This window comes from Oncorhynchus keta, unplaced genomic scaffold (assembly GCF_023373465.1).
Source record: "Oncorhynchus keta strain PuntledgeMale-10-30-2019 unplaced genomic scaffold, Oket_V2 Un_contig_30344_pilon_pilon, whole genome shotgun sequence".
In the NCBI taxonomy this organism is placed as follows: domain Eukaryota; kingdom Metazoa; phylum Chordata; class Actinopteri; order Salmoniformes; family Salmonidae; genus Oncorhynchus; species Oncorhynchus keta.
The window spans coordinates 27,243-42,500 of NW_026287001.1; the positions used below are offsets into that span (position 1 = coordinate 27,243).

Genomic DNA, 15,258 nt, shown 5'->3' on the forward strand with positions numbered 1-15,258 from the left:
ATATGTGTAGGTCTAGGCTTCTATATGTGTAGGTCTAGGCTTCTATATGTGTAGGTCTAGGCTTCTATATTTGTAGGTCTAGGCTTCTATATGTGTAGGTCTAGGCTTCTATATTTGTAGGTCTAGGCTTCTATATTTGTAGGTCTAGGCTTCTATATTTGTAGGTCTAGGCTTCTATATTTGTAGGTCTAGGCTTCTATATTTGTAGGTCTAGGCTTCTATATTTGTAGGTCTAGGCTTCTATATTTGTAGGTCTAGGCTTCTATATTTGTAGGTCTAGGCTTCTATATTTGTAGGTCTAGGCTTCTATATTTGTAGGTGGGTTGTAGCCTACCTTGTTTAATAGTAGGCTATGGAAATAGGCCTACTACACACAGTTTATTTTAGAAGTCTTTTTTGACTCCTCATTCGACATTTCCCATCTTCATATTGTTTGCTCAATTTCCCTTCTTGTTACCTGTAATATTTATCCTTCAAAATAAATCGGTGATAGAAAATGGCCGATAGAGAGACTGACTTTCAAAATGGTTCCCATTTGAAAACTGCAACTTTAGGACATTATCCACTTTAATTAGTATAGCCCATTTGGGAAAAAAAAAAATAATCTTTGTAACTTTAGCTTGTATTTCAGGCTATTTTAATTAGTAGGATTCGTTTTTGGTAGTTTTTTTTTGGTTCACAACGGCAAGGAAGGATACATGCATCTATAATACACTAAGCTTTGCTCAACTGTAAAGCTTTGTTAAAAAAAACAACAACTGCTTGTTCAATTGTTCTCTCTTGCTATTGGTTGTTTTAACTATTACCGTCAGCCTATTATGTCCTAGCTTATTCAAAAACAATTTCAAACGTCTGATAAATGTGTTTGACCGTGAAGTAGCATGGAGGGTGAAGTCGCATGGAGGGTGAAGTCGCATGGAGGGTGAAGTCGCATGGAGGGTGAAGTCGCATGGAGGGTGAAGTCGCATGGAGGGTGAAGTCGCATGGAGGGTGAAGTAGCATGGAGGGTGAAGTCGCATGGAGGTGAAGTCGCATGGAGGGTGAAGTCGCATGGAGGGTGAAGTCGCATGGAGGAGAATGCCAGCCAGCATGCATAAACACTGAAGTCATATTCATGTCAAATTGAGGGGACGAAAATACAAAATGAGGCTTTTTAAAAATAGAGTACGTTATATGGCGTAAAATCATTGACATTGAGAGAGGGAATTCTTTTCGTTGACATTTTTTCTACTCTTGCATTCTGTAAAATTGTTGATAACATATTTATTGTGGCTCTTTACGGCGTGGTGCCAGTAAAGTTGAAATGGGCTGTACAATGTTCTGTCGCATCACGATGTCGTCACCATCGAACGAGGGCTCTTAATTATCTTCGATATCCGACACTATCGAAAAAAATATCACCCAATATCACCCAATATCACCCAATCCATATCCATAGCAACGGTGTTATCCAGCTCCGTGGACCAAGATCATGTATTCCAGGGCAAGACCACCTTTACATTTTTTAATTTACGAGGTTTAAAAAGAGAGAACAATCTGAGCCCTCATTTCCTTCCTCTTACCTTTCATCTCTGTTGCTGTATCTGCAAGCTTCTTTTCCAAGTCCTGTTTTTGCACGATGAACCCGTCTTTTTCCTGTTGAAGCTGGGCGATCGTCTTGGCGGCGTCCTCCTTGCTCTTCTTCTCTCGCTCCTCTAGCGAAGCCTTCTCAGTGGCTGATCTGCCCAGCTGGGCCTCCAGACTGTGCAGCTTGTCGAGACCTTGGGCGTGAGCACCGGCCAGACTTGTCAGCCTCTCGAGCAACCCACAGTTCTCTTTGCCCTGGAAGGACAGACGTCAAAGATATGCTATACAGTGGTGTTTGTTGACCTCACGAGTTGAGTGACTAAACACTACGGTCTAGTCAGAGTTCATGAGCTGAGACTAAGACCCAGACCAGAAAATGTATCCCATCCCACCAACACCATCTGCTACATTTCAAGTTAGCTGTGGAGTGAGTTTACAGTACACATTCTCTGTTACCCCACCTCCAGCCCACAAGACTCCACCCCCACTAACCCCACCTCATCCAACAAGACTCCACCCCCACTAACCCCACCTCATCCAACAAGACTCCACCCCCACTAACCCCACCTCATCCAACAAGACTCCACCCCACTAACCCCACCTCTTCCAGGTCAGTGTTGTACTGTTTTTTTTTTTTTTTGGGGGGGGCGTTCTAACCTGATCCTCCAGTTTCTTCCTGAGCTGCTGGCACCGGTAGGAGAGCTGCACGTTGTGTACCAGGCGCCGCAAGGTCTGGAAGCGTCTCCTGGCGAGCCACGCCCGGGCATACTTCTGTAAGATCAGCGCTTTCTGCACCTCCACCATCTGAGAGTTGACACACACAGACGCATTAATAAAACAGACTACTGACATCTAGTCAAATTCCCAATGCGGTCTCAGTTGGTAGATAATGTGTTGATAGCTACAGCTAAATCAAATCTATTTCAGATCTGACACAGCACAATACCTTTTTATAGCGTTTTCTGGCGATCCAGCCTCTAGTGAAGGCTTGGATGATGATCGAGGAGGAACGGACCATTCTAAAGATCTGTCTGGTGAGATGACCTCTCCAGTACCTCTGAATGACCACAGCAGCCCAGCCCTGTTTCAACGCTGCAGCCGTCACCGATTTACTAGATAGACGGGGAGAGACGACCACAACCCTTCTAATACGGATCTCAATATTCCCACAATGCCAAGGGAGGGGAGGAGGAAGGGTGAAAAAGAAGAAGAGGCTAACAGCATGTGATAACTACCATCTTTTGTGGATTGGGGTTATCAATCCTTGGTTCCAAATATTGGGGAAGATGTCGGAGCTGAGAATGATGTTAAAAGAGTTTAAGTATGGCCTCCTGGGTGGCGCAGTGGTCTAGGGCATTGCAGTGCCACCAGAGACTCTGGGTTCGCGCCCAGGCTCTGTCGCAGCCGGCCGTGACCGGTAGGTCCGTGGGGCGACGCACAATTGGCCTAGCGTCGTCCGGGTTAGGGAGGGTTTGGCCGGTAGGGACATCCTTGTCTCATCGCACACCGGGCGCAGTGCACGCTGACCAGGTCGCCAGGTGCACAGTGTTTCCTCCGACACATTGGTGCGGCTGGCTGGTTGGATGCACTCTGTGTTAAGAAGCAGTGCGGCTTGGTTGGGTTGTGTTTCGGAGGATGTATTGCTTTCGACCTAGTACAACTCCCGTACGGGCTCGGGAGAGACTAACAATTGGATACCACAAAATTGGGGTAAAATTACAATTGTAATTTGTGAGGATACCATCAACACCACAGGCCTTTTTGGGTTGGAGGGTTTACATTTTATCCTGTAGTTCATTCAATGTAATTGGAAAATCCAGTGGGTTCTGGTCGTCTTTAATAGTTGATTCTAATTGATCATATATATATATATATATATATATATATATATATATGATCAATTAGAATCAACTATTAAAGACGACCAGTTTTTCTGGTTTTTCTGTTTGTTCTTTGTTATAGAGCCAAAACGACTGGAGAAGTGGTTTACCAACACATCTACATTTTGGATAGATAACTCTTTGTGCACGTTGTTTGTTTAGCGTTTTCCATTTTTCCCAGAAGTGGTTAGATTCCATGGACTCTGACATGCTGCTGCTTCTTTTTCCGTAGTGTATTTCTGTATTGTTTTAGTGATTCACCATAGTGAAGGCTCAGGTTCTCTGGGTCTCTATGTTTTTGGTTGGACAGGTTTCTGCATCAAACCGTTTGTCATTATTGTTAATTTTCTTAAGTTTGTCTGCTTTAAACATTTTGATTTGATAGGGAAGTGGAAAAGGTCCAAATATACGGTTTAGTCTTTCTACTGCCAAGTTTACACCGTCACTATTACAGTGAAATGTTTTGTCCAGGAAGTCGTCTCCAAGGGGATTGAATTTGTTGTTTGTCTATTTGTTTTTTGGTAGGTTTCCACACTAGTTTCCCTTCCATCTCTACATCAGCATCTCTTAATATTGTGCAGTTCCTTTGGCTTTGATGCCTCATGATTGAGTATTGCTCTGTTCAGGTAGACTGTGATTCAGCTGTGATCTGATAGGGGTGACTGTTAACTGTGGTCCGATAGGGGTGACTGTTAACTGTGGTCCGATAGGGGTGACTGTTAACTGTGGTCCGACAGGGTGACTGTTAACTGTGGTCCGACAGGGGTGACTGTTAACTGTGGTCCGACAGGGGTGACTGTTAACTGTGGTCCGACAGGGGTGACTGTTAACTGTGGTCCGACAGGGGTGACTGTTAACTGTGGTCCGACAGGGTGACTGTTAACTGTGATCCGACAGGGGTGACTGTTAACTGTGATCCGACAGGGGTGACTGTTAACTGTGATCCGACAGGGGTGACTGTTAACTGTGATCCGACAGGGGTGACTGTTAACTGTGATCCGACAGGGGTGACTGTTAACTGTGATCCGACAGGGGTGACTGTTAACTGTGATCTGACAGGGGTGACTGTTAACTGTGATCTGACAGGGGTGACTGTTAACTGTGATCTGACAGGGGTGACTGTTAACTGTGATCTGATAGGGGTGACTGTTAACTGTGGTCTGATAGGGGTGTCAGTGGGGTGACTGTTAACTGTGATCTGATAGGGGTGACTTAACTGTGATCTGACAGGGGTGACTGTTAACTGTGATCTGACAGGGGTGACTGTTAACTGTGATCTGACAGGGGTGACTGTTAACTGTGGTCTGATAGGGGTGACTGTTAACTGTGGTCTGATAGGGGTGTCAGTGGGGTGACTGTTAACTGTGATCTGATAGGGGTGACTTAACTGTGATCTGATAGGGGTGACTGTTAATAATAATAATAATAATATATGCCATTTAGCAGACGCTTTTATCCAAAGCGACTTACAGTCATGTGTGCATACATTCTACGTATGGGTGGTCCCGGGGATCGAACCCACTACCCTGGCGTTACAAGCGCCATGCTCTACCAACTGAGCTACAGAAGGACCACTGTTAACTGTGATCTGATAGGGGTGACTGTTAACTGTGATCTGATAGGGGTGACTGTTAACTGTGATCTGATAGGGGTGACTGTTAACTGTGATCTGATAGGGGTGACTGTTAACTGTGGTCTGATAGGGGTGTCAGTGGGGTGACTGTTAACTGTGATCTGATAGGGGTGACTGTTAACTGTGATCTGATAGGGGTGACTGTTAACTGTGGTCTGATAGGGTGACAGTGGGCTGACTGAACGCTCAGATTCTGGGTTGAGGTCAGTGATAAAGTAGTCTACAGTACTACTGCCAAGAGATGAGCTATAGGTGTACCTACCATACGAGTCTCAGTCTGTTGTAGTGGTTGTGAAGACACTCACCATATCAGTCTACTGTCTGTTGTAGTGGTTGTGAAGACACTCACCATATCAGTATCAGTCTACTGTCTGTTGTAGTGGTTGTGAAGACACTCACCATATCAGTCTACTGTCTGTTGTAGTGGTTGTGAAGACACTCACCATATCAGTCTCAGTCTGTTGTAGTGGTTGTGAAGACACTCACCATATCAGTCTACTGTCTGTTGTAGTGGTTGTGAAGACACTCACCATATCAGTATCAGTCTACTGTCTGTTGTAGTGGTTGTGAAGACACTAACCATATCAGTCTACTGTCTGTTGTAGTGGTTGTGAAGACACTCACCATATCAGTCTACTGTCTGTTGTAGTGGTTGTGAAGACACTCACCATATCAGTCTCAGTCTACTGTCTGTTGTAGTGGTTGTGAAGACACTCACCATATCAGTATCAGTCTACTGTCTGTTGTAGTGGTTGTGAAGACACTAACCATATCAGTCTACTGTCTGTTGTAGTGGTTGTGAAGACACTCACCATATCAGTCTACTGTCTGTTGTAGTGGTTGTGAAGACACTCACCATATCAGTATCAGTCTACTGTCTGTTGTAGTGGTTGTGAAGACACTCACCATATCAGTCTACTGTCTGTTGTAGTGGTTGTGAAGACACTCACCGTATCTGTCTCTGTCCGCGGACGTACTGTTGCAGGATGATGGCCGCCTCCTCATACGGAGGAACGTCCTCCTGTGGCTCCACCCCTCACATGCTTCTGGATGGTCACACACGCCCCTCGGAGACGGTCCATCGCAGCTTCTCCAAGTACGCCACCTGACCCGCTCGGAAGAAGATCTTGGTCCGGCCAAACTTGTACTGGTTGAGTCCTGGGAGGGGAAAGCGGTTTGCAAAAAGGACCTTTATATAAAAATAACAGATCGACCTGGAGATACGCTCAACAGATTCACCAAGGAGACAGTTCAAGCGTTGTGTTTTAAAGCACATGCACAACTATTGCCTTTTCATCGATGTGGTCCTTCTGTAGCTCAGTTGGTAGAGCATGGCGCTTGTAACGCCAGGGTAGTGGGTTCGATCCCCGGGACCACCCATACGTAGAATGTATGCACACATGACTGTAAGTCGCTTTGAATAAAAGCGTCTGCTAAATGGCATATATTATATTATTAACGGGAGTCTTTCAACTAATATTCTAAAAGTTAAGAACACAGATCAGAAGATCTGCTATAAAAGCAAGCAGGGGGAAGGTTGACTCGTATCTCCTGTATATGTTCAACCCTCACCTGAATTAGCCTCTGCAGCACGGTCCTACAAGTCTGCTTCTTGTCGGTGAGAACCAGCTCCTGTTGGCTCATCAGTATACTGTACCGGCTGTAGAACTCTATGTACGTCCACCTGACCAATCAGAACACAGTTCAGTTAATACAAAAAGGTTAAGCTTGTAAGGACTGTTTCCCGGGACACAGATAAAAGTCCTGGACTAAAAAGCACTTTCAACAAAGATTCTCTAAAAAAAATGTTTTTTTAAAGAGCATCGTTTTTAGTCCAGGACTGATTCATCTGTACTCGGGGAAACTGGCCCGTAGATTTCACTGCTGTGTTACTGTTGGAAGTATGGAGGGGTGGATGCTGGTTTAGGATCACCTGGAAGGGTAGCTCTGAGCGCTGATGTGAATGGTCTCCAGGACTCCACACGCCCTCAGCTGCTGGACCACCCGCTTAGAGTCATACCTGACGAGACATAAAGACACACTCAGGATAATCAAGAAGACGTATTGAGAAACACCCCAGAGACACACTGGGATATCAAGATGACGTATTGAGAAACACCCCAGAGACACACTGGGATATCAAGATGACGTATTGAGAAACACCCCAGAGACACACTGGGATATCAAGATGACGTATTGAGAAACACCCCAGAGACACACTCCTGGGATATCAAGATGACGTATTGAGAAACACCCCAGAGACACACTCCTGGGATATCAAGATGACGTATTGAGAAACACCCCAGAGACACACTCCTGGGATATCAAGATGACGTATTGAGAAACACCCCAGAGACACACTCCTGGGATATCAAGATGACGTATTGAGAAACACCCCAGAGACACACTCCTGGGATATCAAGATGACGTATTGAGAAACACCCCAGAGACACACTGGGATATCAAGATGACGTATTGAGAAACACCCCAGAGACACACTGGGATATCAAGATGACGTATTGAGAAACACCCCAGAGACACACTGGGATATCAAGATGACGTATTGAGAAACACCCCAGAGACACACTGGGATATCAAGATGACGTATTGAGAAACACCCCAGAGACACACTGGGATATCAAGATGACGTATTGAGAAACACCCCAGAGACACACTCCTGAGAAACACCCCAGAGACACTGGGATATCAAGATGACGTATTGAGAAACACCCCAGAGACACACTCCTGGGATATCAAGATGACGTATTGAGAAACACCCCAGAGACACACTGGGATATCAAGATGACGTATTGAGAAACACCCCAGAGACACACTGGGATATCAAGATGACGTATTGAGAAACACCCCAGAGACACACTGGGATATCAAGATGACGTATTGAGAAACACCCCAGAGACACACTGGGATATCAAGATGACGTATTGAGAAACACCCCAGAGACACAAAGACTTCAGAATGAACCTTTTGAAGAGACCGAAGTACTGGAGTCTTGCCACAGATTTCAAGCCCCATTTTACACATCATGCAATATTAAACTACAAATACAGTCCAGAGCTCGTAAGAGATTGATCTCTCATGAGACAGGGCACAGTGACAACACAGACTACAGTAGCAGAAGATGGTTTGCGGTTTTTAATGACCTCATCCCGACAGACGTAGAGTATCAAGTAGGTACCGTGCTCGGGCCTACTTACTCAAACGGCATCTTTTCCTCGTTGGGCTTGATGCAGCGTACGTAGTGAGGAGTGGTGGCGTTCAGCGTCTCCATCAGCAGGTACAGAGAACTGCGGAACTGAAAGGAAACACAGTGTCACATACCATAGAGAGGATACAGACAGACTTGTCACACACGGTCCAAGCTCTATTACACATACAAATCGCAAAAAAAGATGGTCGGCTGAATGACTTTCATTTGACAATTTAATTTTTTTTTTTTTAAGTCTGTACAATATGTTGTTTTAATGATAAGTATAGTAATTCTGTGTGTGTTTATTGGTTTCTTTTCCAAGCGATGTAAACATGATTGGTCACCTACCTTCTCCCCCACGGTGGTCCTGAGATTCTTATTGATTGGCTTCACCCCCGGTCGGGCAGGCCTCACTTTAATGCCTTTACTGCCCACTCCGCCTGGCTCCTCCTCCAGGAAGAAGTTGGCCAGGAGAGGAAACTGATAGGTGTCAGGGAATAGAATGAGTCATGCATAACAGTCCAGTATGTGTAACAGTTTTGCTTCTGTTCCTTCTCCGCGCCCGATACCTGGGCTCGAACCAGGGACCCTCTGCACACAATCAACAACAGCCACCCACGAAGCATCGTTACCCATCGCTCCACAAAAGCCGCGGCCCTTCGCAGAGCAAAAGGGGGAACAACTACTTCCAAGGTCTCCGAGCGAGTGACGTCACCGATTGAAAAGCTATTAGCGTGTGCACCGCCGCTAACTTAGCTAGCCGTTTCACATCGGTTACACTAGCACCACCGCTAACTAAGCTAGCCATTTCACATCGGTTACACTCGCACCACCGCTAACTAAGCTAGCCATTCCACATCGGTTACACTAGCACCACCGCTAACTAAGCTAGCCATTCCACATCGGTTACACTCGCACCACCGCTAACTAAGCTAGCCATTCCACATCGGTTACACTCGCACCACCGCTAACTAAGCTAGCCATTCCACATCGGTTACACTCGCACCACCGCTAACTAAGCTAGCCATTCCACATCGGTTACACTCGCACCACCGCTAACTAAGCTAGCCATTCCACATCGGTTACACTCGCACCACCGCTAACTAAGCTAGCCATTTCACATCGGTTACACTAGCACCACCGCTAACTAAGCTAGCCATTCCACATCGGTTACACTCGCACCACCGCTAACTAAGCTAGCCATTCCACATCGGTTACACTCGCACCACCGCTAACTAAGCTAGCCATTCCAATATGTTTAAAACATGTAATAAGACTAGAATGTAGAGTGTGCATAACTTTATTTTAAGTAAACATGAAATAGACATGAAATGGGCACATCTTGGTTCCTGGAGCAAAGACCTTGTACTACGGTGAAGGATTTCAGCCAATGAGGACGGCCGCTGCGGTCGTAGTGCACGTGACACCAGAAGAGGACTGGCCACCTCTCATAGCCTGGTTCCTCTCTAGGTTTCTTCCTAGGTTTTGGCCTTTCTAGGGAGTTTTTCCTAGCCACCGTGCTTCTACACCTGCATTGCTTGCCGTTTGGGGTTTCAGGCTGGGTTTCTGTACAGCACTTTGAGATATCAGCTGATGTAAGAAGGGCTATATAAATACATTTGATTTGAAATTACATTTTTTTTTTAAAGAGTCAATCAGAAGTTGCCACTGGGTTGGCATGACTTTCAACACTACTGCCACTGGGTTGGCATGACTTTAAATACTACTGGCATAACTTTACATTTACATTTACATTTAAGTCATTTAGCAGACGCTCTTATCCAGAGCGACTTACAAATTGGTGCATACACCTTATGACAACCAGTGGAACAGCCACTTGCATCTAAATCTTGTTGGGGGAGAAAGGGGGGTGAGAAGGATTACTTACCCTTACTTACCCTATCCTAGGTATTCCTTGAAGAGGTGGGGTTTCAGGTGTCTCCGGAAGGTGGTGATTGACTCCGCTGTCCTGGCGTCGTGAGGGAGTTTGTTCCACCATTGGGGGCCAGAGCAGCGAACAGTTTTGACTGGGCTGAGCGGGAACTGTACTTCCTCAGTGGTAGGGAGGCGAGCAGGCCAGAGGTGGATGAACGCAGTGCCCTTGTTTGGGTGTAGGGCCTGATCAGAGCCTGGAGGTACTGAGGTGCCGTTCCCTCACAGCTCCGTAGGCGAGCACCATGGTCTTGTAGCGGATGCGAGCTTCAACTGGAAGCCAGTGGAGAGAGCGGAGGAGCGGGGGTGACGTGAGAGAACTTGGGAAGGTTGAACACCAGACGGGCTGCGGCGTTCTGGATGAGTTGTAGGGGTTTAATGGCACAGGCAGGGAGCCCAGCCAACAGCAAGTTGCAGTAATCAAGACGGGAGATGACAAGTGCCTGGATTAGGACCTGCGCCGCTTCCTGTGTGAGGCAGGGTCGTACTCTGCGGATGTTGTAGAGCATGAACCTACAGGAACGGGACACCGCCTTGATGTTAGTTGAGAACGTCAGGGTGTTGTCCAGGATCACGCCAAGGTTCTTAGCGCTCTGGGAGGAGGACACAATGGAGTTGTCAACCGTGATGGCGAGATCATGGAACGGGCAGTCCTTCCCCGGGAGGAAGAGGAGCTCCGTCTTGCTGAGGTTCAGCTTGAGGTGGTGATCCGTCATCCACACTATATGTCTGCCAGACATGCAGAGATGCGATTCGCCACCTGGTCATCAGAAGGGGGGAAAGGAGAAGATTAATTGTGTGTCGTCTGCATAGCAATGATAGGAGAGACCATGTGAGGTTATGACAGAGCCAAGTGACTTGGTGTATAGCGAGAATAAGAGAGGGCCTAGAACAGAGCCCTGGGGGACACCAGTGGTGAGAGCGCGTGGTGAGGAGACAGATTCTCGCCACGCCACCTGGTAGGAGCGACCTGTCAGGTAGGACGCAATCCAAGCGTGGGCCGCGCCGGAGATGCCCAACTTCGGAGAGGGTGGAGAGGAGGATCTGATGGTTCACAGTATCGAAGGCAGCCGATAGGTCTAGAAGGATGAGAGCAGAGAGAGAGAGTTAGCTTTAGCAGTGCGGAGCGCCTCCGTGATACAGAGAAGAGCAGTCTCAGTTGAATGACTAGTCTTGAAACCTGACTGATTTGGATCAAGAAGGTCATTCTGAGAGAGATAGCGGTAGAGCTGGCCAAGGACGGCACGCTCAAGAGTTTTGGAGAGAAAAGAGAGAAGGGATACTGGTCTGTAGTTGTTGACATCGGAGGGATCGAGTGTAGGTTTTTTCAGAAGGGGTGCAACTCTCGCTCTCTTGAAGACGGGAGGGACGTAGCCAGCGGTCAGGGATGAGTTGATGAGCGAGGTAAGGTAAGGGAGAAGGTCTCCGGAAATGGTCTGGAGAAGAGAGGAGGGGATAGGGTCAAGCGGGCAGGTTGTTGGGCGGCCGGCCGTCACAAGACGCGAGATTTCATCTGGAGAGAGAGGGGAGAAAGAGGTCAGAGCATAGGGTAGGGCAGTGTGAGCAGAACCAGCGGTGTCGTTTGACTTAGCAAACGAGGATCGGATGTCATCGACCTTCTTTTCAAAATGGTTGACGAAGTCATCTGCAGAGAGGGAGGAGGGAGGGGGGAGGATTCAGGAGGGAGGAGAAGGTGGCAAAGAGCTTCCTAGGGTTAGAGGCAGATGCTTGGAATTTTAAATACTACTGCCACTCGGTTGGCATAACTTTAAACACTACTGCCACTGGGTTGGCATGACTTTCAACACTACTGCCACTGGGTTGGCATGACTTTCAACACTACTGCCACTGGGTTGGCATGACTTTCAACACTACTGCCACTGGGTTGGCATGACTTTCAACACTACTGCCACTGGGTTGGCATGACTTTCAACACTACTGCCACTGGGTTGGCATGAATTTAAATACTACTGGCACTGGGTTGGCATGACTTTCAACACTACTGCCACTGGGTTGGCATGAATTTAAATACTACTGCCACTCGGTTGGCATGAATTTAAATACTACTGGCATAACTTTAAATACTACTGCCACTGGGTTGGCATGACTTTAAATACTACTGGCATAACTTTAAATACTACTGCCACTGGGTTGGCATGACTTTAAATACTACTGCCACTCGGTTGGCATGACTTTAGACAATTGAGACTTTTTATAAACAAAAGACCATCTAGGAGCCTGGACCCGAACTCCACCCGGACCATCTAGGAGCCTGGACCATGACACCACCCAGACCATCTAGGAGCCTGGACCATGACACCACCCAGACCATCTAGGAGTCTGGACCATGACACCACCCAGACCATCTAGGAGCCTGGACCATGACACCACCCAGACCATCTAGGAGCCTGGACCATGACACCACCCAGACCATCTAGGAGCCTGGACCATGACACCACCCAGACCATCTAGGAGCCTGGACCATGACACCACCCTGACCATCTAGGAGCCTGGACCATGACACCACCCAGACCATCTAGGAGCCTGGACCATGACACCACCCAGACCATCTAGGAGCCTGGACCATGACACCACCCGGACCATCTAGGAGCCTGGACCATGACACCACCCGGACCATCTAGGAGCCTGGACCCAGACTCCACCCGGACCATCTAGGAGCCTGGACCATGACCATCTAGGAGCCTGGACCATGACCATCTAGGAGCCTGGACCATGACACCACCCAGACCATCTCGGAGCCTGGACCATGACACCACCCAGACCATCTCGGAGCCTGGACCATGACACCACCCAGACCATCTCGGAGCCTGGACCATGACACCACCCAGACCATCTAGGAGCCTGGACCATGACACCACCCAGACCATCTAGGAGCCTGGACCATGACACCACCCAGACCATCTAGGAGCCTGGACCATGACACCACCCAGACCATCTAGGAGCCTGGACCATGACACCACCCAGACCATCTAGGAGCCTGGACCATGACACCACCCAGACCATCTAGGAGCCTGGACCATGACACCACCCAGACCATCTAGGAGCCTGGACCATGACACCACCCAGACCATCTAGGAGCCTGGACCATGACACCACCCAGACCATCTAGGAGCCTGGACCATGACACCACCCAGACCATCTAGGAGCCTGGACCATGACACCACCCAGACCATCTAGGAGCCTGGACCATGACACCACCCAGACCATCTAGGAGCCTGGACCATGACACCACCCAGACCATCTAGGAGCCTGGACCATGACACCACCCAGACCATCTAGGAGCCTGGACCATGACACCACCCAGACCATCTAGGAGCCTGGACCATGACACCACCCAGACCATCTAGGAGCCTGGACCATGACACCACCCAGACCATCTAGGAGCCTGGACCATGACACCACCCAGACCATCTAGGAGCCTGGACCATGACACCACCCAGACCATCTAGGAGCCTGGACCATGACACCACCCAGACCATCTAGGAGCCTGGACCATGACACCACCCAGACCATCTAGGAGCCTGGACCCTCTTCATATTTACAGGTTGCGTTAAGATCTTGACTCAGGTCATACCTCCCATCCTCTCTTTCATCATCGTACGGTTGTCTGTACTGCCAGGGGGTGTTGTCAGTTGTAATCTTGAAACCATTCATTTCAACTGCACTCTTAGATCTGATATTGTTAGCTCAAAATAAAAGCCCACTGTGGTCTTTGCTCACCTAGTGCTATTAGTTCAAATGTGACTTCCATAAACTTGAATAGCCCCTCGGTTTTCAAATCACGTAGAGGCCCATGATCACTCTGTATGAACTGCACAGATCTACAGCTGAGGTGGGAGACTCTGTCCATAGGACAACAATCAGTCGTATATTGCACAAATCTGGCCTTTATGGAAGAGTGGCAAGAAGAAAGCCATTTCTTAAAGATATCCATAAAAAGTGTCGTTTAAAGTTTGCCACAAGCCACCTGGGAGACACACCAAACATGTGGAAGAAGGTGCTCTGGTCAGATGAAACCAAAATTGAACTTTTTCGCAACAATGCAAAACGTTATGTTTGGCGTAAAAGCAACACAGCTCATCACCCTGAACACACCATCCCCACTGTCAAACATGGTGGTGGCAGCATCATGGTTTGGGCCTGCTTTTCTTCAGTAGGGACAGGGAAGATGGTTAAAATTGATGGGAAGATGGATGGAGCCAAATACAGGACCATTCTGGAAGAAAACCTGATGGAGTCTGCAAAAGACCTGAGACTGGGACGGAGATTTGTCTTCCAACAAGACAATGATCCAAAACATAAAGCAAAATCTACAATGGAATGGTTCAAAAATAAACATATCCAGGTGTTAGAATGGCCAAGTCAAAGTCCAGACCTAAATCCAATCGAGAATCTGTGGAAAGAACTGAAAACTGCTGTTCACAAATGCTCTCCATCCAACCTCACTGAGCTCGAGCTGTTTTGCAAGGAGGAATGGGAAACAATTTCAGTCTCTCGATGTGCACAACTGATAGAGACATACCCCAAGCGACTTACAGCTGTAATCGCAGCAAAAGGTGGCGCTACAAAGTATTAACTTAAGGGGGCTGAATAATTTTGCACGCCCAATTTTTCAGTTTTTGATTTGTTAAAAAAAAGTTTGAAATATCCAATAAATGTCATTCCACTTCATGATTGTGTCCCACTTGTTGTTGATTCTTCACAAAAAAAAACAGTTTTATATCTTTATGTTTGAAGCCTGAAATGTGGCAAAAGGTTGCAAAGTTCAAGGGGGCCGAATACTTTCACAAGGCACTGTATATATATATATATATATATATTTTTTTTTTGTGTGCGTTTAATGTGCATTTTATATTGTATTATACAGGACCCATTTGGAAAAGAGACTTAGGTCTAAATAAGTCTTCCCTAAAGGTTAAATAAATAAATAAAATGTAATAAGCATGTTAAGAAACACACTAAGGAGAGGTCAGTCCATACCTTACTGGTTCTCATGGTGTCTATCAGCTCTTCATACA

General features: G+C 47.2%; 1 pseudogene; it reads right to left on the reverse strand.

The window, feature by feature from the left end:
• Positions 1-15,258, reverse strand: part of LOC118382522 (unconventional myosin-Vc-like) — a 40,767-nt pseudogene that overhangs the window by 25,009 nt on the left and 500 nt on the right.